Below are 22859 nucleotides of genomic sequence, written 5' to 3'. Positions count from 1 at the left end.
TCTGCAGAAATTCAAAATCTCCCTTATCCTGTAGTCACTTTTTTCACACCTGTGCCATCGAGCCTGTGACATAGCGCTGTGATATTCAGTGGGCCTCACACAATCCAAGTGTCCAGTGTCCACAAGTGTCTGCAGAAATTCAAAATCTCCCTTATCCTGTAGTCACTTTTTTCACACCTGTGCCATCGAGCCTGTGACATAGCGCTGTGAAATTCAGTGGGCCTCACACAATCCAAGTGTCCAGTGCCCACAAGCCTCTGCAGAAATTCAAAATCTCCCTTATCCTGTAGTCACTTTTTTCACACCTGTGCCATCGAGCCTGTGACATAGCGCTGTGATATTCAGTGGGCCTCACACAATCCAAAAGTGTCCAGTGTCCACAAGTGTCTGCAGAAATTCAAAATCTCCCTTATCCTGTAGTCACTTTTTTCACACCTGTGCCATCGAGCCTGTGACATAGCGCTCTGATATTCAGTGGGCCTCACACAATCCAAAAGTGTCCAGTGTCCATAAGTGTCTGCAGAAATTCAAAATCTCCCTTATCCTGTAGTCACTTTTTTCACACCTGTGCCATCGAGCCTGTGACATAGCGCTGTTATATTCAGTGGGCCTCACACAATCCAAGTGTCCAGTGTCCACAAGTGTCTGCAGAAATTCAAAATCTCCCTTATCCTGTAGTCACTTTTTTCACACCTGTGCCATCGAGCCTGTGACATAGCGCTGTGATATTCAGTGGGCCTCACACAATCCAAAAGTGTCCAGTGTCCACAAGTGTCTGCAGAAATTCAAAATCTCGCTTATCCTGTAGTCACTTTTTTCACACCTGTGCCGTCGAGCCTGTGACATAGCGCTGTGATATTCAGTGGGCCTCACACAATCCAAGTGTCCAGTGTCCACAAGTGTCTGCAGAAATTCAAAATCTCCCTTATCCTGTAGTCACTTTTTTCACACCTGTGCCATCGAGCCTGTGACATAGCGCTCTGATATTCAGTGGGCCTCACACAATCCATGTGTCCAGTGTCCACAAGTGTCTGCAGAAATTCAAAATCTCCCTTATCCTGTAGTCACTTTTTTCACACCTGTGCCATCGAGCCTGTGACATAGCGCTGTGATATTCAGTGGGCCCCACACAATCCAAAGGTGTCCAGTGTCCACAAGTGTCTGCAGAAATTCAAAATCTCCCTTATCCTGTAGTCACTTTTTTCACACCTGTGCCATCGAGTCTGTGACATAGCGCTGTGATATTCAGTGGGCCTCACACAATCCAAAAGTGTCCAGTGTCCACAAGTGTCTGCAGAAATTCAAAATCTCCCTTATCCTGTAGTCACTTTTTTCACACCTGTGCCATCGAGCCTGTGACATAGCGCTGTGATATTCAGTGGGCCTCACACAATCCAAAAGTGTGCAGTGTCCACAAGTGTCTGCAGAAATTCAAAATCTCCCTTATCCTGTAGTCACTTTTTTCACACCTGTGCCATCGAGCCTGTGACATAGCGCTCTGATATTCAGTGGGCCTCACACAATCCAAGTGTCCAGTGTCCACAAGTGTCTGCAGAAATTCAAAATCTCCCTTATCCTGTAGTCACTTTTTTCACACCTGTGCCATCGAGCCTGTGACATAGCGCTCTGATATTCAGTGGGCCTCACACAATCCAAGTGTCCAGTGTCCACAAGTGTCTGCAGAAATTCAAAATCTCCCTTATCCTGTAGTCACTTTTTTCACACCTGTGCCATCGAGCCTGTGACATAGCGCTGTGAAATTCAGTGGGCCTCACACAATCCAAGTGTCCAGTGCCCACAAGCCTCTGCAGAAATTCAAAATCTCCCTTATCCTGTAGTCACTTTTTTCACACCTGTGCCATCGAGCCTGTGACATAGCGCTGTGATATTCAGTGGGCCTCACACAATCCAAAAGTGTCCAGTGTCCACAAGTGTCTGCAGAAATTCAAAATCTCCCTTATCCTGTAGTCACTTTTTTCACACCTGTGCCATCGAGCCTGTGACATAGCGCTCTGATATTCAGTGGGCCTCACACAATCCAAAAGTGTCCAGTGTCCATAAGTGTCTGCAGAAATTCAAAATCTCCCTTATCCTGTAGTCACTTTTTTCACACCTGTGCCATCGAGCCTGTGACATAGCGCTGTTATATTCAGTGGGCCTCACACAATCCAAGTGTCCAGTGTCCACAAGTGTCTGCAGAAATTCAAAATCTCCCTTATCCTGTAGTCACTTTTTTCACACCTGTGCCATCGAGCCTGTGACATAGCGCTGTGATATTCAGTGGGCCTCACACAATCCAAAAGTGTCCAGTGTCCACAAGTGTCTGCAGAAATTCAAAATCTCGCTTATCCTGTAGTCACTTTTTTCACACCTGTGCCGTCGAGCCTGTGACATAGCGCTGTGATATTCAGTGGGCCTCACACAATCCAAGTGTCCAGTGTCCACAAGTGTCTGCAGAAATTCAAAATCTCCCTTATCCTGTAGTCACTTTTTTCACACCTGTGCCATCGAGCCTGTGACATAGCGCTCTGATATTCAGTGGGCCTCACACAATCCATGTGTCCAGTGTCCACAAGTGTCTGCAGAAATTCAAAATCTCCCTTATCCTGTAGTCACTTTTTTCACACCTGTGCCATCGAGCCTGTGACATAGCGCTGTGATATTCAGTGGGCCCCACACAATCCAAAGGTGTCCAGTGTCCACAAGTGTCTGCAGAAATTCAAAATCTCCCTTATCCTGTAGTCACTTTTTTCACACCTGTGCCATCGAGTCTGTGACATAGCGCTGTGATATTCAGTGGGCCTCACACAATCCAAAAGTGTCCAGTGTCCACAAGTGTCTGCAGAAATTCAAAATCTCCCTTATCCTGTAGTCACTTTTTTCACACCTGTGCCATCGAGCCTGTGACATAGCGCTGTGATATTCAGTGGGCCTCACACAATCCAAAAGTGTGCAGTGTCCACAAGTGTCTGCAGAAATTCAAAATCTCCCTTATCCTGTAGTCACTTTTTTCACACCTGTGCCATCGAGCCTGTGACATAGCGCTCTGATATTCAGTGGGCCTCACACAATCCAAGTGTCCAGTGTCCACAAGTGTCTGCAGAAATTCAAAATCTCCCTTATCCTGTAGTCACTTTTTTCACACCTGTGCCATCGAGCCTGTGACATAGCGCTCTGATATTCAGTGGGCCTCACACAATCCAAGTGTCCAGTGTCCACAAGTGTCTGCAGAAATTCAAAATCTCCCTTATCCTGTAGTCACTTTTTTCAAACCTGTGCCATCGAGCCTGTGACATAGCCCTGTGATATTCAGTGGGCCTCACACAATCCAAAGGTGTCCAGTGTCCACAAGTGTCTGCAGAAATTCAAAATATCCCTTATCCTGTAGTCATTTTTTTCACACCTGTGCCATCGAGCCTGTGACATAGCGCTCTGATATTCAGTGGGCCTCACACAATCCAAAAGTGTCCAGTGTCCATAAGTGTCTGCAGAAATTCAAAATCTCCCTTATCCTGTAGTCACTTTTTTCACACCTGTGCCATCGAGCCTGTGACATAGTGCTGTGATATTCAGTGGGCCTCACACAATCCAAAAGTGTCCATTGTCCACAAGTGTCTGCAGAAATTCAAAATCTCCCTTATCCTGTAGTCACTTTTTTCACACCTGTGCCATCGAGCCTGTGACATAGCGCTGTGATATTCAGTGGGCCTCACACAATCCAAGTGTCCAGTGTCCACAAGTGTCTGCAGAAATTCAAAATCTCCCTTATCCTGTAGTCACTTTTTTCACACCTGTGCCATCGAGCCTGTGACATAGCACTGTGATATTCAATGGGCCTCACACAATCCAAAAGTGTCCAGTGTCCACAAGTGTCTGCAGAAATTCAAAATCTCCCTTATCCTTTAGTCACTTTTTTCACACCTGTGCCATCGAGCCTGTGACATAGCGCTGTGATATTCAATGGGCCTCACACAATCCAAAAGTGTCCAGTGTCCACAAGTGTCTGCACAAATTCAAAATCTCCCTTATCCTTTAGTCACTTTTTTCACACCTGTGCCATCGAGCCTGTGACATAGCGCTCTGATGTTCAGTGGGCCTCACACAATCCAAGTGTCCAGTGTCCACAAGTGTCTGCAGAAATTCAAAATCTCCCTTATCCTGTAGTCACTTTTTTCACACCTGTGCCATCGAGCCTGTGACATAGCGCTCTGATATTCAGTGGGCCTCACACAATCCAAAAGTGTCCAGTGTCCATAAGTGTCTGCAGAAATTCAAAATCTCCCTTATCCTGTAGTCACTTTTTTCACACCTGTGCCATCGAGCCTGTGACATAGCGCTCTGATATTCAGTGGGCCTCACACAATCCAAGTGTCCAGTGTCCACAAGTGTCTGCAGAAATTCAAAATCACCCTTATCCTGTAGTCACTTTTTTCACACCTGTGCCATCGTGCCTGTGACATAGCGCTCTGATATTCAGTGGGCCTCACACAATCCAAGTGTCCAGTGTCCACAAGTGTCTGCAGAAATTCAAAATCTCCCTTATCCTGTAGTCACTTTTTTCACACCTGTGCCATCGAGCCTGTGACATAGCGCTGTGATATTCAGTGGGCCTCACACAATCCAAAGGTGTCCAGTGTCCACAAGTGTCTGCAGAAATTCAAAATATCCCTTATCCTGTAGTCACTTTTTTCACACCTGTGCCATCGAGCCTGTGACATAGCGCTCTGATGTTCAGTGGGCCTCACACAATCCAAGTGTCCAGTGTCCACAAGTGTCTGCAGAAATTCAAAATCTCCCTTATCCTGTAGTCACTTTTTTCACACCTGTGCCATCGAGCCTGTGACATAGTGCTGTGATATTCAGTGGGCCTCTCACAATCCAAAAGTGTCCAGTGTCCACAAGTGTCTGCAGAAATTCAAAATCTCCCTTATCCTGTAGTCACTTTTTTCACACCTGTGCCATCGAGCCTGTGACATAGCGCTGAGATATTCAGTGGGCCTCACACAATCCAAGTGTCCAGTGTCCACAAGTGTCTGCAGAAATTCAAAATCTCCCTTATCCTGTGGTCACTTTTTTCACACCTGTGCCATCGAGCCTGTGACATAGCGCTGTGATATTCAGTGGGCCTCACACAATCCAAAAGTGTCCAGTGTCCACAAGTGTCTGCAGAAATTCAAAATCTCCCTTATCCTGTAGTCACTTTTTTCACACCTGTGCCATCGAGCCTGTGACATAGCGCTGTGATATTCAGTGGGCCTCACACAATCCAAGTGTCCAGTGTCCACAAGTGTCTGCAGAAATTCAAAATCTCCCTTATCCTGTAGTCACTTTTTTCACACCTGTGCCATCGAGCCTGTGACATAGCACTGTGATATTCAATGGGCCTCACACAATCCAAAAGTGTCCAGTGTCCACAAGTGTCTGCAGAAATTCAAAATCTCCCTTATCCTTTAGTCACTTTTTTCACACCTGTGCCATCGAGCCTGTGACATAGCGCTGTGATATTCAATGGGCCTCACACAATCCAAAAGTGTCCAGTGTCCACAAGTGTCTGCACAAATTCAAAATCTCCCTTATCCTTTAGTCACTTTTTTCACACCTGTGCCATCGAGCCTGTGACATAGCGCTCTGATGTTCAGTGGGCCTCACACAATCCAAGTGTCCAGTGTCCACAAGTGTCTGCAGAAATTCAAAATCTCCCTTATCCTGTAGTCACTTTTTTCACACCTGTGCCATCGAGCCTGTGACATAGCGCTCTGATATTCAGTGGGCCTCACACAATCCAAAAGTGTCCAGTGTCCATAAGTGTCTGCAGAAATTCAAAATCTCCCTTATCCTGTAGTCACTTTTTTCACACCTGTGCCATCGAGCCTGTGACATAGCGCTCTGATATTCAGTGGGCCTCACACAATCCAAGTGTCCAGTGTCCACAAGTGTCTGCAGAAATTCAAAATCACCCTTATCCTGTAGTCACTTTTTTCACACCTGTGCCATCGTGCCTGTGACATAGCGCTCTGATATTCAGTGGGCCTCACACAATCCAAGTGTCCAGTGTCCACAAGTGTCTGCAGAAATTCAAAATCTCCCTTATCCTGTAGTCACTTTTTTCACACCTGTGCCATCGAGCCTGTGACATAGCGCTGTGATATTCAGTGGGCCTCACACAATCCAAAGGTGTCCAGTGTCCACAAGTGTCTGCAGAAATTCAAAATATCCCTTATCCTGTAGTCACTTTTTTCACACCTGTGCCATCGAGCCTGTGACATAGCGCTCTGATGTTCAGTGGGCCTCACACAATCCAAGTGTCCAGTGTCCACAAGTGTCTGCAGAAATTCAAAATCTCCCTTATCCTGTAGTCACTTTTTTCACACCTGTGCCATCGAGCCTGTGACATAGTGCTGTGATATTCAGTGGGCCTCTCACAATCCAAAAGTGTCCAGTGTCCACAAGTGTCTGCAGAAATTCAAAATCTCCCTTATCCTGTAGTCACTTTTTTCACACCTGTGCCATCGAGCCTGTGACATAGCGCTGAGATATTCAGTGGGCCTCACACAATCCAAGTGTCCAGTGTCCACAAGTGTCTGCAGAAATTCAAAATCTCCCTTATCCTGTGGTCACTTTTTTCACACCTGTGCCATCGAGCCTGTGACATAGCGCTGTGATATTCAGTGGGCCTCACACAATCCAAAAGTGTCCAGTGTCCACAAGTGTCTGCAGAAATTCAAAATCTCCCTTATCCTGTAGTCACTTTTTTCACACCTGTGCCATCGAGCCTGTGACATAGCGCTCTGATGTTCAGTGGGCCTCACACAATCCAAGTGTCCAGTGTCCACAAGTGTCTGCAGAAATTCAAAATCTCCCTTATCCTGTAGTCACTTTTTTCACACCTGTGCCATCTAGCCTGTGACATAGCGCTCTGATATTCAGTGGGCCTCACACAATCCAAGTGTCCAGTGTCCACAAGTGTCTGCAGAAATTCAAAATCTCCCTTATCCTGTAGTCACTTTTTTCACACCTGTGCCATCGAGCCTGTGACATAGCGCTGTGATATTCAGTGGGCCTCACACAATCCAAGTGTCCAGTGTCACAAGTGTCTGCAGAAATTCAAAATCTCCCTTATCCTGTAGTCACTTTTTTCACACCTGTGCCATCGAGCCTGTGACATAGCGCTGTGATATTCAGTGGGCCTCACACAATCCAAATGTGTCCAGTGTCCACAAGTGTCTGCAGAAATTCAAAATCTCCCTTATCCTGTAGTCACTTTTTTCACACCTGTGCCATCGAGCCTGTGACATAGCGCTGTGATATTCAGTGGGCCTCACACAATCCAAAAGTGTCCAGTGTCCACAAGTGTCTGCAGAAATTCAAAATCTCCCTTATCCTGTAGTCACTTTTTTCACACCTGTGCCATCGAGCCTGTGACATAGCGCTCTGATATTCAGTGGGCCTCACACAATCCAAGTGTCCAGTGTCCACAAGTGTCTGCAGAAATTCAAAATCTCCCTTATCCTGTAGTCACTTTTTTCACACCTGTGCCATCGAGCCTGTGACATAGCGCTGTGATATTCAGTGGGCCTCACACAATCCAAAAGTGTCCAGTGTGAACAAGTGTCTGCAGAAATTCAAAATCTCCCTTATCCTGTAGTCACTTTTTTCACACCTGTGCCATCGAGCCTGTGACATAGCGCTGTGATATTCAGTGGGCCTCACACAATCCAAGTGTCCAGTGTCCACAAGTGTCTGCAGAAATTCAAAATCTCCCTTATCCTGTAGTCACTTTTTTCACACCTGTGCCATCGAGCCTGTGACATAGCGCTGTGAAATTCAGTGGGCCTCACACAATCCAAGTGTCCAGTGCCCACAAGCCTCTGCAGAAATTCAAAATCTCCCTTATCCTGTAGTCACTTTTTTCACACCTGTGCCATCGAGCCTGTGACATAGCGCTGTGATATTCAGTGGGCCTCACACAATCCAAAAGTGTCCAGTGTCCACAAGTGTCTGCAGAAATTCAAAATCTCCCTTATCCTGTAGTCACTTTTTTCACACCTGTGCCATCGAGCCTGTGACATAGCGCTCTGATATTCAGTGGGCCTCACACAATCCAAAAGTGTCCAGTGTCCATAAGTGTCTGCAGAAATTCAAAATCTCCCTTATCCTGTAGTCACTTTTTTCACACCTGTGCCATCGAGCCTGTGACATAGCGCTGTGATATTCAGTGGGCCTCACACAATCCAAGTGTCCAGTGTCCACAAGTGTCTGCAGAAATTCAAAATCTCCCTTATCCTGTAGTCACTTTTTTCACACCTGTGCCATCGAGCCTGTGACATAGCGCTGTGATATTCAGTGGGCCTCACACAATCCAAAAGTGTCCAGTGTCCACAAGTGTCTGCAGAAATTCAAAATCTCGCTTATCCTGTAGTCACTTTTTTCACACCTGTGCCGTCGAGCCTGTGACATAGCGCTGTGATATTCAGTGGGCCTCACACAATCCAAGTGTCCAGTGTCCACAAGTGTCTGCAGAAATTCAAAATCTCCCTTATCCTGTAGTCACTTTTTTCACACCTGTGCCATCGAGCCTGTGACATAGCGCTCTGATATTCAGTGGGCCTCACACAATCCATGTGTCCAGTGTCCACAAGTGTCTGCAGAAATTCAAAATCTCCCTTATCCTGTAGTCACTTTTTTCACACCTGTGCCATCGAGCCTGTGACATAGCGCTGTGATATTCAGTGGGCCCCACACAATCCAAAGGTGTCCAGTGTCCACAAGTGTCTGCAGAAATTCAAAATCTCCCTTATCCTGTAGTCACTTTTTTCACACCTGTGCCATCGAGTCTGTGACATAGCGCTGTGATATTCAGTGGGCCTCACACAATCCAAAAGTGTCCAGTGTCCACAAGTGTCTGCAGAAATTCAAAATCTCCCTTATCCTGTAGTCACTTTTTTCACACCTGTGCCATCGAGCCTGTGACATAGCGCTGTGATATTCAGTGGGCCTCACACAATCGAAAAGTGTGCAGTGTCCACAAGTGTCTGCAGAAATTCAAAATCTCCCTTATCCTGTAGTCACTTTTTTCACACCTGTGCCATCGAGCCTGTGACATAGCGCTCTGATATTCAGTGGGCCTCACACAATCCAAGTGTCCAGTGTCCACAAGTGTCTGCAGAAATTCAAAATCTCCCTTATCCTGTAGTCACTTTTTTCACACCTGTGCCATCGAGCCTGTGACATAGCGCTCTGATATTCAGTGGGCCTCACACAATCCAAGTGTCCAGTGTCCACAAGTGTCTGCAGAAATTCAAAATCTCCCTTATCCTGTAGTCACTTTTTTCACACCTGTGCCATCGAGCCTGTGACATAGCCCTGTGATATTCAGTGGGCCTCACACAATCCAAAGGTGTCCAGTGTCCACAAGTGTCTGCAGAAATTCAAAATATCCCTTATCCTGTAGTCATTTTTTTCACACCTGTGCCATCGAGCCTGTGACATAGCGCTCTGATATTCAGTGGGCCTCACACAATCCAAAAGTGTCCAGTGTCCATAAGTGTCTGCAGAAATTCAAAATCTCCCTTATCCTGTAGTCACTTTTTTCACACCTGTGCCATCGAGCCTGTGACATAGTGCTGTGATATTCAGTGGGCCTCACACAATCCAAAAGTGTCCATTGTCCACAAGTGTCTGCAGAAATTCAAAATCTCCCTTATCCTGTAGTCACTTTTTTCACACCTGTGCCATCGAGCCTGTGACATAGCGCTGTGATATTCAGTGGGCCTCACACAATCCAAGTGTCCAGTGTCCACAAGTGTCTGCAGAAATTCAAAATCTCCCTTATCCTGTAGTCACTTTTTTCACACCTGTGCCATCGAGCCTGTGACATAGCGCTGTGATATTCAATGGGCCTCACACAATCCAAAAGTGTCCAGTGTCCACAAGTGTCTGCAGAAATTCAAAATCTCCCTTATCCTGTAGTCACTTTTTTCACACCTGTGCCATCGAGCCTGTGACATAGCGCTCTGATATTCAGTGGGCCTCACACAATCCAAGTGTCCAGTGTCCACAAGTGTCTGCAGAAATTCAAAATCTCCCTTATCCTGTAGTCACTTTTTTCACACCTGTGCCATCGAGCCTGTGACATAGCGCTGTGATATTCAGTGGGCCTCACACAATCCAAAAGTGTCCAGTGTCCACAAGAGTCTGCACAAATTCAATATCTCCCTTATCCTGTAGTCACTTTTTTCACACCTGTGCCATCGAGCCTGTGACATAGCGCTCTGATGTTCAGTGGGCCTCACACAATCCAAGTGTCCAGTGTCCACAAGTGTCTGCAGAAATTCAAAATCTCCCTTATCCTGTAGTCACTTTTTTCACACCTGTGCCATCGAGCCTGTGACATAGCGCTCTGATATTCAGTGGGCCTCACACAATCCAAAAGTGTCCAGTGTCCATAAGTGTCTGCAGAAATTCAAAATCTCTCTTATCCTGTAGTCACTTTTTTCACACCTGTGCCATCGAGCCTGTGACATAGCGCTCTGATATTCAGTGGGCCTCACACAATCCAAGTGTCCAGTGTCCACAAGTGTCTGCAGAAATTCAAAATCACCCTTATCCTGTAGTCACTTTTTTCACACCTGTGCCATCGTGCCTGTGACATAGCGCTCTGATATTCAGTGGGCCTCACACAATCCAAGTGTCCAGTGTCCACAAGTGTCTGCAGAAATTCAAAATCTCCCTTATCCTGTAGTCACTTTTTTCACACCTGTGCCATCGAGCCTGTGACATAGCGCTGTGATATTCAGTGGGCCTCACACAATCCAAAGGTGTCCAGTGTCCACAAGTGTCTGCAGAAATTCAAAATATCCCTTATCCTGTAGTCACTTTTTTCACACCTGTGCCATCGAGCCTGTGACATAGCGCTCTGATGTTCAGTGGGCCTCACACAATCCAAGTGTCCAGTGTCCACAAGTGTCTGCAGAAATTCAAAATCTCCCTTATCCTGTAGTCACTTTTTTCACACCTGTGCCATCGAGCCTGTGACATAGTGCTGTGATATTCAGTGTGCCTCTCACAATCCAAAAGTGTCCAGTGTCCACAAGTGTCTGCAGAAATTCAAAATCTCCCTTATCCTGTAGTCACTTTTTTCACACCTGTGCCATCAAGCCTGTGACATAGCGCTGAGATATTCAGTGGGCCTCACACAATCCAAGTGTCCAGTGTCCACAAGTGTCTGCAGAAATTCAAAATCTCCCTTATCCTGTAGTCACTTTTTTCACACCTGTGCCATCGAGCCTGTGACATAGCGCTGTGATATTCAGTGGGCCTCACACAATCCAAATGTGTCCAGTGTCCACAAGTGTCTGCAGAAATTCAAAATCTCCCTTATCCTGTAGTCACTTTTTTCACACCTGTGCCATCGAGCCTGTGACATAGCGCTGTGATATTCAGTGGGCCTCACACAATCCAAGTGTCCAGTGTCCACAAGTGTCTGCAGAAATTCAAAATCTCCCTTATCCTGTGGTCACTTTTTTCACACCTGTGCCATCGAGCCTGTGACATAGCGCTGTGATATTCAGTGGGCCTCACACAATCCAAAAGTGTCCAGTGTCCACAAGTGTCTGCAGAAATTCAAAATCTCCCTTATCCTGTAGTCACTTTTTTTACACCTGTGCCATCGAGCCTGTGACATAGCGCTCTGATGTTCAGTGGGCCTCACACAATCCAAGTGTCCAGTGTCCACAAGTGTCTGCAGAAATTCAAAATCTCCCTTATCCTGTAGTCACTTTTTTCACACCTGTGCCATCTAGCCTGTGACATAGCGCTCTGATATTCAGTGGGCCTCACACAATCCAAGTGTCCAGTGTCCACAAGTGTCTGCAGAAATTCAAAATCTCCCTTATCCTGTAGTCACTTTTTTCACACCTGTGCCATCGAGCCTGTGACATAGCGCTGTGATATTCAGTGGGCCTCACACAATCCAAGTGTCCAGTGTCCACAAGTGTCTGCAGAAATTCAAAATTTCCCTTATCCTGTAGTCACTTTTTTCACACCTGTGCCATCGAGCCTGTGACATAGCGCTGTGATATTCAGTGGGCCTCACACAATCCAAATGTGTCCAGTGTCCACAAGTGTCTGCAGAAATTCAAAATCTCCCTTATCCTGTAGTCACTTTTTTCACACCTGTGCCATCGAGCCTGTGACATAGCGCTGTGATATTCAGTGGGCCTCACACAATCCAAAAGTGTCCAGTGTCCACAAGTGTCTGCAGAAATTCAAAATCTCCCTTATCCTGTAGTCACTTTTTTCACACCTGTGCCATCGAGCCTGTGACATAGCGCTCTGATATTCAGTGGGCCTCACACAATCCAAGTGTCCAGTGTCCACAAGTGTCTGCAGAAATTCAAAATCTCCCTTATCCTGTAGTCACTTTTTTCACACCTGTGCCATCGAGCCTGTGACATAGTGCTGTGATATTCAGTGGGCCTCACACAATCCAAAAGTGTCCAGTGTGAACAAGTGTCTGCAGAAATTCAAAATCTCCCTTATCCTGTAGTCACTTTTTTCACACCTGTGCCATCGAGCCTGTGACATAGCGCTGTGATATTCAGTGGGCCTCACACAATCCAAGTGTCCAGTGTCCACAAGTGTCTGCAGAAATTCAAAATCTCCCTTATCCTGTAGTCACTTTTTTCACACCTGTGCCATCGAGCCTGTGACATAGCGCTGTGAAATTCAGTGGGCCTCACACAATCCAAGTGTCCAGTGTCCACAAGCCTCTGCAGAAATTCAAAATCTCCCTTATCCTGTAGTCACTTTTTTCACACCTGTGCCATCGAGCCTGTGACATAGCGCTGTGATATTCAGTGGGCCTCACACAATCCAAAAGTGTCCAGTGTCCACAAGTGTCTGCAGAAATTCAAAATCTCCCTTATCCTGTAGTCACTTTTTTCACACCTGTGCCATCGAGCCTGTGACATAGCGCTCTGATATTCAGTGGGCCTCACACAATCCAAGTGTCCAGTGTCCACAAGTGTCTGCAGAAATTCAAAATCTCCCTTATCCTGTAGTCACTTTTTTCACACCTGTGCCATCGAGCCTGTGACATAGTGCTGTGATATTCAGTGGGCCTCACACAATCCAAAAGTGTCCAGTGTGAACAAGTGTCTGCAGAAATTCAAAATCTCCCTTATCCTGTAGTCACTTTTTTCACACCTGTGCCATCGAGCCTGTGACATAGCGCTGTGATATTCAGTGGGCCTCACACAATCCAAGTGTCCAGTGTCCACAAGTGTCTGCAGAAATTCAAAATCTCCCTTATCCTGTAGTCACTTTTTTCACACCTGTGCCATCGAGCCTGTGACATAGCGCTGTGAAATTCAGTGGGCCTCACACAATCCAAGTGTCCAGTGTCCACAAGCCTCTGCAGAAATTCAAAATCTCCCTTATCCTGTAGTCACTTTTTTCACACCTGTGCCATCGAGCCTGTGACATAGCGCTGTGATATTCAGTGGGCCTCACACAATCCAAAAGTGTCCAGTGTCCACAAGTGTCTGCAGAAATTCAAAATCTCCCTTATCCTGTAGTCACTTTTTTCACACCTGTGCCATCGAGCCTGTGACATAGCGCTGTGATATTCAGTGGGCCTCACACAATCCAAGTGTCCAGTGTCCACAAGTGTCTGCAGAAATTCAAAATCTCCCTTATCCTGTAGTCACTTTTTTCACACCTGTGCCATCGAGCCTGTGACATAGCGCTGTGAAATTCAGTGGGCCTCACACAATCCTAGTGTTCAGTGTCCACAAGCGTCTGCAGAAATTCAAAATCTCCCTTATCCTGTAGTTACTTTTTTCACACCTGTGCCATCGAGCCTGTCACATAGCGCTGTGATATTCAGTGGGCCTCACACAATCCAAAAGTGTCCAGTGTCCACAAGTGTCTGCAGAAATTCAAAATCTCCCTTATCCTGTAGTCACTTTTTTCACACCTGTGCCATCGAGCCTGTGACATAGCGCTCTGATATTCAGTGGGCCTCACACAATCCAAGTGTCCAGTGTCCACAAGTGTCTGCAGAAATTCAAAATCTCCCTTATCCTGTAGTCACTTTTTTCACACCTGTGCCATCGAGCCTGTGACATAGCGCTGTGATATTCAGTGGGCCTCACACAATCCAAAAGTGTCCAGTGTCCACAAGTGTCTGCCGAAATTCAAAATCTCCCTTATCCTGCAGTCACTTTTTTCACACCTGTGCCATCGAGCCTGTGACATAGCGCTGTGATATTCAGTGGGCCTCACACAATCCAAGTGTCCAGTGTCCACAAGTGTCTGCAGAAATTCAAAATCTCCCTTATCCTGTAGTCACTTTTTTCACACCTGTGCCATCGAGCCTGTGACATAGCGCTGTGATATTCAGTGGGCCTCACACAATCCAAGTGTCCAGAAGTGTCTGCAGAAATTCAAAATCTCCCTTATCCTGTAGTCACTTTTTTCACACCTGTGCCATCGAGCCTGTGACATAGCGCTGTGATATTCAGTGGGCGTCACACAATCCAAAAGTGTCCAGTGTCCACAAGTGTCTGCAGAAATTCAAAATCTCCCTTATCCTGTAGTCACTTTTTTCACACCTGTGCCATCGAGCCTGTGACATAGCACTGTGATATTCAGTGGGCCTCACACAATCCAAGTGTCCAGTGTCCACAAGTGTCTGCAGAAATTCAAAATCTCCCTTATCCTGTAGTCACTTTTTTCACACCTGTGCCATCGAGCCTGTCACATAGCGCTGTGATATTCAGTGGGCCTCACACAATCCAAAAGTGTCCACTGTCCACAAGTGTCTGCAGAAATTCAAAGTCTCCCTTATCCTGTAGTCACTTTTTTCATACCTGTGCCATCGAGCCTGTGACATAGCGCTCTGATATTCAGTTGGCCTCACACAATCCAAGTGTCCAGTGTCCACAAGTGTCTGCAGAAATTCAAAATCTCCCTTATCCTGTAGTCACTTTTTTCACACCTGTGCCATCGAGCCTGTGACATAGCGCTGTGATATTCAGTGGGCCTCACACAATCCAAAGGTGTCCAGTGTCCACAAGTGTCTGCACAAATTCAAAATATCCCTTATCCTGTATTCACTTTTTTTCACACATGTGCCATCGAGCCTGTGACATAGCGCTCTGATGTTCAGTGGGCCTCACACAATCCAAGTGTCCAGTGTCCACAAGTGTCTGCAGAAATTCAAAATCTCCCTTATCCTGTAGTCACTTTTTTCACACCTGTGCCATCGAGCCTGTGACATAGCACTGTGATATTCAGTGGGCCTCACACAATCCAAGTGTCCAGTGTCCACAAGTGTCTGCAGAAATTCAAAATCTCCCTTATCCTGTAGTCACTTTTTTCACACCTGTGCCATCGAGCCTGTCACATAGTGCTGTGATATTCAGTGGGCCTCACACAATCCAAAAGTGTCCACTGTCCACAAGTGTCTGCAGAAATTCAAAATCTCCCTTATCCTGTAGTCACTTTTTTCATACCTGTGCCATCGAGCCTGTGACATAGCGCTCTGATATTGAAGGGCCTCACACAATCCATGTGTCCAGTGTCCACAAGTGTCTGCAGAAATTCAAAATCTCCCTTATCCTGTAGTCACTTTTTTCACACCTGTGCCATCGAGCCTGTGACATAGCGCTGTGATATTCAGTGAGCCTCACACAATCCAAAGGTGTCCAGTGTCCACAAGTGTCTGCACAAATTCAAAATATCCCTTATCCTGTAGTCACTTTTTTCACACATGTGCCATCGAGCCTGTGACATAGCGCTCTGATGTTCAGTGGGCCTCACACAATGCAAGTGTCCAGTGTCCACAAGTGTCTGCAGAAATTCAAAATCTCCCTTATCCTGTAGTCACTTTTTTCACACCTGTGCCATCGAGCCTGTGACATAGCGCTGTGATATTCAGTGGGCCTCACACAATCCAAGTGTCCAGTGTCCACAAGTGTCTGCAGAAATTCAAAATCTCCCTTATCCTGTAGTCACTTTTTCACACCTGTGCCATTGTGCCTGTGACATAGCGCTGTGATATTCAGTGGGCCTCACACAATCCAAAAGTGTCCAGTGTCCACAAGTGTCTGCAGAAATTCAAAATCTCCCTTATCCTGTAGTCACTTTTTTCACACCTGTGCCATCGAGCCTGTGACATAGCGCTGTGATATTCAGTGGGCCTCACACAATCCAAGTGTCCAGTGTCCACAAGTGTCTGCAGAAATTCAAAATCTCCCTTATCCTGTAGTCACTTTTTTCTCACCTGTGCCATCGAGCCTGTGACATAGCGCTGTGATATTCAGTGGGCCTCACACAATCCAAAAGTGTCCAGTGTCCACAAGTGTCTGCAGAAATTCAAAATCTCCCTTATCCTGTAGTCACTTTTTTCACACCTGTGCCATCGAGCCTGTGACATAGCGCTCTGATATTCAGTGGGCCTCACACGATCCAAGTGTCCAGTGTCCACAAGTGTCTGCAGAAATTCAAAATCTCCCTTATCCTGTAGTTACTTTTTTCACACCTGTGCCATCGAGCCTGTGACATAGCGCTGTGATATTCAGTGGGCCTCACACAATCCAAGTGTCCAGTGTCCACAAGTGTCTGCAGAAATTCAAAATCTCCCTTATCCTGTAGTCACTTTTTTCACACCTGTGCCATCGAGCCTGTGACATAGCACTGTGATATTCAGTGGGCCTCACACAATCCAAGTGTCCAGTGTCCACAAGTGTCTGCAGAAATTCAAAATCTCCCTTATCCTGTAGTCACTTTTTTCACACCTGTGCCATCGAGCCTGTCACATAGCGCTGTGATATTCAGTGGGCCTCACACAATCCAAAAGTGTCCACTGTCCACAAGTGTCTGCAGAAATTCAAAGTCTCCCTTATCCTGTAGTCACTTTTTTCATACCTGTGCCATCGAGCCTGTGACATAGCGCTCTGATATTCAGTTGGCCTCACACAATCCAAGTGTCCAGTGTCCACAAGTGTCTGCAGAAATTCAAAATCTCCCTTATCCTGTAGTCACTTTTTTCACACCTGTGCCATCGAGCCTGTGACATAGCGCTGTGATATTCAGTGGGCCTCACACAATCCAAAGGTGTCCAGTGTCCACAAGTGTCTGCACAAATTCAAAATATCCCTTATCCTGTATTCACTTTTTTTCACACATGTGCCATCGAGCCTGTGACATAGCGCTCTGATGTTCAGTGGGCCTCACACAATCCAAGTGTCCAGTGTCCACAAGTGTCTGCAGAAATTCAAAATCTCCCTTATCCTGTAGTCACTTTTTTCACACCTGTGCCATCGAGCCTGTGACATAGCACTGTGATATTCAGTGGGCCTCACACAATCCAAGTGTCCAGTGTCCACAAGTGTCTGCAGAAATTCAAAATCTCCCTTATCCTGTAGTCACTTTTTTCACACCTGTGCCATCGAGCCTGTCACATAGTGCTGTGATATTCAGTGGGCCTCACACAATCCAAAAGTGTCCACTGTCCACAAGTGTCTGCAGAAATTCAAAATCTCCCTTATCCTGTAGTCACTTTTTTCATACCTGTGCCATCGAGCCTGTGACATAGCGCTCTGATATTGAAGGGCCTCACACAATCCATGTGTCCAGTGTCCACAAGTGTCTGCAGAAATTCAAAATCTCCCTTATCCTGTAGTCACTTTTTTCACACCTGTGCCATCGAGCCTGTGACATAGCGCTGTGATATTCAGTGAGCCTCACACAATCCAAAGGTGTCCAGTGTCCACAAGTGTCTGCACAAATTCAAAATATCCCTTATCCTGTAGTCACTTTTTTCACACATGTGCCATCGAGCCTGTGACATAGCGCTCTGATGTTCAGTGGGCCTCACACAATGCAAGTGTCCAGTGTCCACAAGTGTCTGCAGAAATTCAAAATCTCCCTTATCCTGTAGTCACTTTTTTCACACCTGTGCCATCGAGCCTGTGACATAGCGCTGTGATATTCAGTGGGCCTCACACAATCCAAGTGTCCAGTGTCCACAAGTGTCTGCAGAAATTCAAAATCTCCCTTATCCTGTAGTCACTTTTTCACACCTGTGCCATTGTGCCTGTGACATAGCGCTGTGATATTCAGTGGGCCTCACACAATCCAAAAGTGTCCAGTGTCCACAAGTGTCTGCAGAAATTCAAAATCTCCCTTATCCTGTAGTCACTTTTTTCACACCTGTGCCATCGAGCCTGTGACATAGCGCTGTGATATTCAGTGGGCCTCACACAATCCAAGTGTCCAGTGTCCACAAGTGTCTGCAGAAATTCAAAATCTCCCTTATCCTGTAGTCACTTTTTTCTCACCTGTGCCATCGAGCCTGTGACATAGCGCTGTGATATTCAGTGGGCCTCACACAATCCAAAAGTGTCCAGTGTCCACAAGTGTCTGCAGAAATTCAAAATCTCCCTTATCCTGTAGTCACTTTTTTCACACCTGTGCCATCGAGCCTGTGACATAGCGCTCTGATATTCAGTGGGCCTCACACGATCCAAGTGTCCAGTGTCCACAAGTGTCTGCAGAAATTCAAAATCTCCCTTATCCTGTAGTTACTTTTTTCACACCTGTGCCATCGAGCCTGTGACATAGCGCTGTGATATTCAGTGGGCCTCACACAATCCTAGTGTCCAGTGTCCACAAGTGTCTGCAGAAATTCAAAATCTCCCTTATCCTGTAGTCTCTTTTTTCACACCTGTGCCATCGAGCCTGTGACATAGCGCTCTGATGTTCAGTGGGCCTCACACAATCCAAGTGTCCAGTGTCCACAAGTGTCTGCAGAAATTCAAAATCTCCCTTATCCTGTAGTCACTTTTTTCACACCTGTGCCATCGAGCCTGTGACATAGCACTGTGATATTCAGTGGGCCTCACACAATCCAAGTGTCCAGTGTCCACAAGTGTCTGCAGAAATTCAAAATCTCCCTTATCCTGTAGTAACTTTTTTCACACCTGTGCCATCGAGCCTGTCACATAGTGCTGTGATATTCAGTGGGCCTCACACAATCCAAAAGTGTCCACTGTCCACAAGTGTCTGCAGAAATTCAAAATCTCCCTTATCCTGTAGTCACTTTTTTCATACCTGTGCCATTGAGCCTGTGACATAGCGCTCTGATATTGAAGGGCCTCACACAATCCATGTGTCCAGTGTCCACAAGTGTCTGCAGAAATTCAAAATCTCCCTTATCCTGTAGTCACTTTTTTCACACCTGTGCCATGGAGCCTGTGACATAGCGCTGTGATATTCAGTGGGCCTCACACAATCCAAAGGTGTCCAGTGTCCACAAGTGTCTGCACAAATTAAAAATATCCCTTACCCTGTATTCACTTTTTTTCACACATGTGCCATCGAGCCTGTGACATAGCGCTCTGATGTTCAGTGGGCCTCACACAATCCAAGTGTCCAGTGTCCACAAGTGTCTGCAGAAATTCAAAATCTCCCTTATCCTGTAGTCACTTTTTTCACACCTGTGCCATCGAGCCTGTGACATAGCACTGTGATATTCAGTGGGCCTCACACAATCCAAGTGTCCAGTGTCCACAAGTGTCTGCAGAAATTCAAAATCTCCCTTATCCTGTAGTCACTTTTTTCACACCTGTGCCATCGAGCCTGTCACATAGTGCTGTGATATTCAGTGGGCCTCACACAATCCAAAAGTGTCCACTGTCCACAAGTGTCTGCAGAAATTCAAAATCTCCCTTATCCTGTAGTCACTTTTTTCATACCTGTGCCATCGAGCCTGTGACATAGCGCTCTGATATTGAAGGGCCTCACACAATCCATGTGTCCAGTGTCCACAAGTGTCTGCAGAAATTCAAAATCTCCCTTATCCTGTAGTCACTTTTTTCACACCTGTGCCATCGAGCCTGTGACATAGCGCTGTGATATTCAGTGGGCCTCACACAATCCAAAGGTGTCCAGTGTCCACAAGTGTCTGCACAAATTCAAAATATCCCTTATCCTGTAGTCACTTTTTTCACACATGTGCCATCGAGCCTGTGACATAGCGCTCTGATGTTCAGTGGGCCTCACACAATGCAAGTGTCCAGTGTCCACAAGTGTCTGCAGAAATTCAAAATCTCCCTTATCCTGTAGTCACTTTTTTCACACCTGTGCCATCGAGCCTGTGACATAGCGCTGTGATATTCAGTGGGCCTCACACAATCCAAGTGTCCAGTGTCCACAAGTGTCTGCAGAAATTCAAAATCTCCCTTATCCTGTAGTCACTTTTTCACACCTGTGCCATTGTGCCTGTGACATAGCGCTGTGATATTCAGTGGGCCTCACACAATCCAAAAGTGTCCAGTGTCCACAAGTGTCTGCAGAAATTCAAAATCTCCCTTATCCTGTAGTCAGTTTTTTCACACCTGTGCCATCGAGCCTGTGACATAGCGCTGTGATATTCAGTGGGCCTCACACAATCCAAGTGTCCAGTGTCCACAAGTGTCTGCAGAAATTCAAAATCTCCCTTATCCTGTAGTCACTTTTTTCTCACCTGTGCCATCGAGCCTGTGACATAGCGCTGTGATATTCAGTGGGCCTCACACAATCCAAAAGTGTCCAGTGTCCACAAGTGTCTGCAGAAATTCAAAATCTCCCTTATCCTGTAGTCACTTTTTTCACACCTGTGCCATCGAGCCTGTGACATAGCGCTCTGATATTCAGTGGGCCTCACACGATCCAAGTGTCCAGTGTCCACAAGTGTCTGCAGAAATTCAAAATCTCCCTTATCCTGTAGTTACTTTTTTCACACCTGTGCCATCGAGCCTGTGACATAGCGCTGTGATATTCAGTGGGCCTCACACAATCCAAGTGTCCAGTGTCCACAAGTGTCTGCAGAAATTCAAAATCTCCCTTATCCTGTAGTCACTTTTTTCACACCTGTGCCATCGAGCCTGTGACATAGCGCTCTGATGTTCAGTGGGCCTCACACAATCCAAGTGTCCAGTGTCCACAAGTGTCTGCAGAAATTCAAAATCTCCCTTATCCTGTAGTCACTTTTTTCACACCTGTGCCATCGAGCCTGTGACATAGCACTGTGATATTCAGTGGGCCTCACACAATCCAAGTGTCCAGTGTCCACAAGTGTCTGCAGAAACTCAAAATCTCCCTTATCCTGTAGTCACTTTTTTCACACCTGTGCCATCGAGGATGTCACATAGTGCTGTGATATTCAGTGGGCCTCACACAATCCAAAAGTGTCCACTGTCCACAAGTGTCTGCAGAAATTCAAAATCTCCCTTATCCTGTAGTCACTTTTTTCATACCTGTGCCATCGAGCCTGTGACATAGCGCTCTGATATTGAAGGGCCTCACACAATCCATGTGTCCAGTGTCCACAAGTGTCTGCAGAAATTCAAAATCTCCCTTATCCTGTAGTCACTTTTTTCACACCTGTGCCATCGAGCCTGTGACATAGCGCTGTGATATTCAGTGGGCCTCACACAATCCAAAGGTGTCCAGTGTCCACAAGTGTCTGCACAAATTCAAAATATCCCTTATCCTGTAGTCACTTTTTTCACACATGTGCCATCGAGCCTGTGACATAGCGCTCTGATGTTCAGTGGGCCTCACACAATGCAAGTGTCCAGTGTCCACAAGTGTCTGCAGAAATTCAAAATCTCCCTTATCCTGTAGTCACTTTTTTCACACCTGTGCCATCGAGCCTGTGACACAGCGCTGTGATATTCAGTGGGCCTCACACAATCCAAGTGTCCAGTGTCCACAAGTGTCTGCAGAAATTCAAAATTTCCCTTATCCTGTAGTCACTTTTTCACACCTGTGCCATTGTGCCTGTGACATAGCGCTGTGATATTCAGTGGGCCTCACACAATCCAAAAGTGTCCAGTGTCCACAAGTGTCTGCAGAAATTCAAAATCTCCCTTATCCTGTAGTCACTTTTTTCACACCTGTGCCATCGAGCCTGTGACATAGCGCTGTGATATTCAGTGGGCCTCACACAATCCAAGTGTCCAGTGTCCACAAGTGTCTGCAGAAATTCAAAATCTCCCTTATCCTGTAGTCACTTTTTTCTCACCTGTGCCATCGAGCCTGTGACATAGCGCTGTGATATTCAGTGGGCCTCACACAATCCAAAAGTGTCCAGTGTCCACAAGTGTCTGCAGAAATTCAAAATCTCCCTTATCCTGTAGTCACTTTTTTCACACCTGTGCCATGGAGCCTGTGACATAGCGCTCTGATATTCAGTGGGCCTCACACGATCCAAGTGTCCAGTGTCCACAAGTGTCTGCAGAAATTCAAAATCTCCCTTATCCTGTAGTTACTTTTTTCACACCTGTGCCATCGAGCCTGTGACATAGCGCTGTGATATTCAGTGGGCCTCACACAATCCAAGTGTCCAGTGTCCACAAGTGTCTGCAGAAATTCAAAATCTCCCTTATCCTGTAGTCACTTTTTTCACACCTGTGCCATCGAGCCTGTGACATAGCGCTGTGATATTCAGTGGGCCTCACACAATCCAAAAGTGTCCAGTGTCCACAAGTGTCTGCAGAAATTCAAAATCTCGCTTATCCTGTAGTCACTTTTTTCACACTTGTGCCATCGAGCCTGTGACATAGCGCTGTGATATTCAGTGGGCCTCACACAATCCAAGTGTCCAGTGTCCACAAGTGTCTGCAGAAATTCAAAATCTCCCTTATCCTGTAGTCACTTTTTTCACACCTGTGCCATCGAGCCTGTGACATAGCGCTCTGATATTCAGTGGGCCTCACACAATCCAAATGTGTCCAGTGTCCACAAGTGTCTGCAGAAATTCAAAATCTCCCTTATCCTGTAGTCACTTTTTTCACACCTGTGCCATC

The sequence above is a fragment of the Dendrobates tinctorius genome, unplaced genomic scaffold (assembly GCF_039654945.1).
Source record: "Dendrobates tinctorius isolate UK_male_01 unplaced genomic scaffold, ASM3965494v1 ptg000004l, whole genome shotgun sequence".
In the NCBI taxonomy this organism is placed as follows: domain Eukaryota; kingdom Metazoa; phylum Chordata; class Amphibia; order Anura; family Dendrobatidae; genus Dendrobates; species Dendrobates tinctorius.
This window is presented reverse-complemented; position numbering follows the sequence as displayed.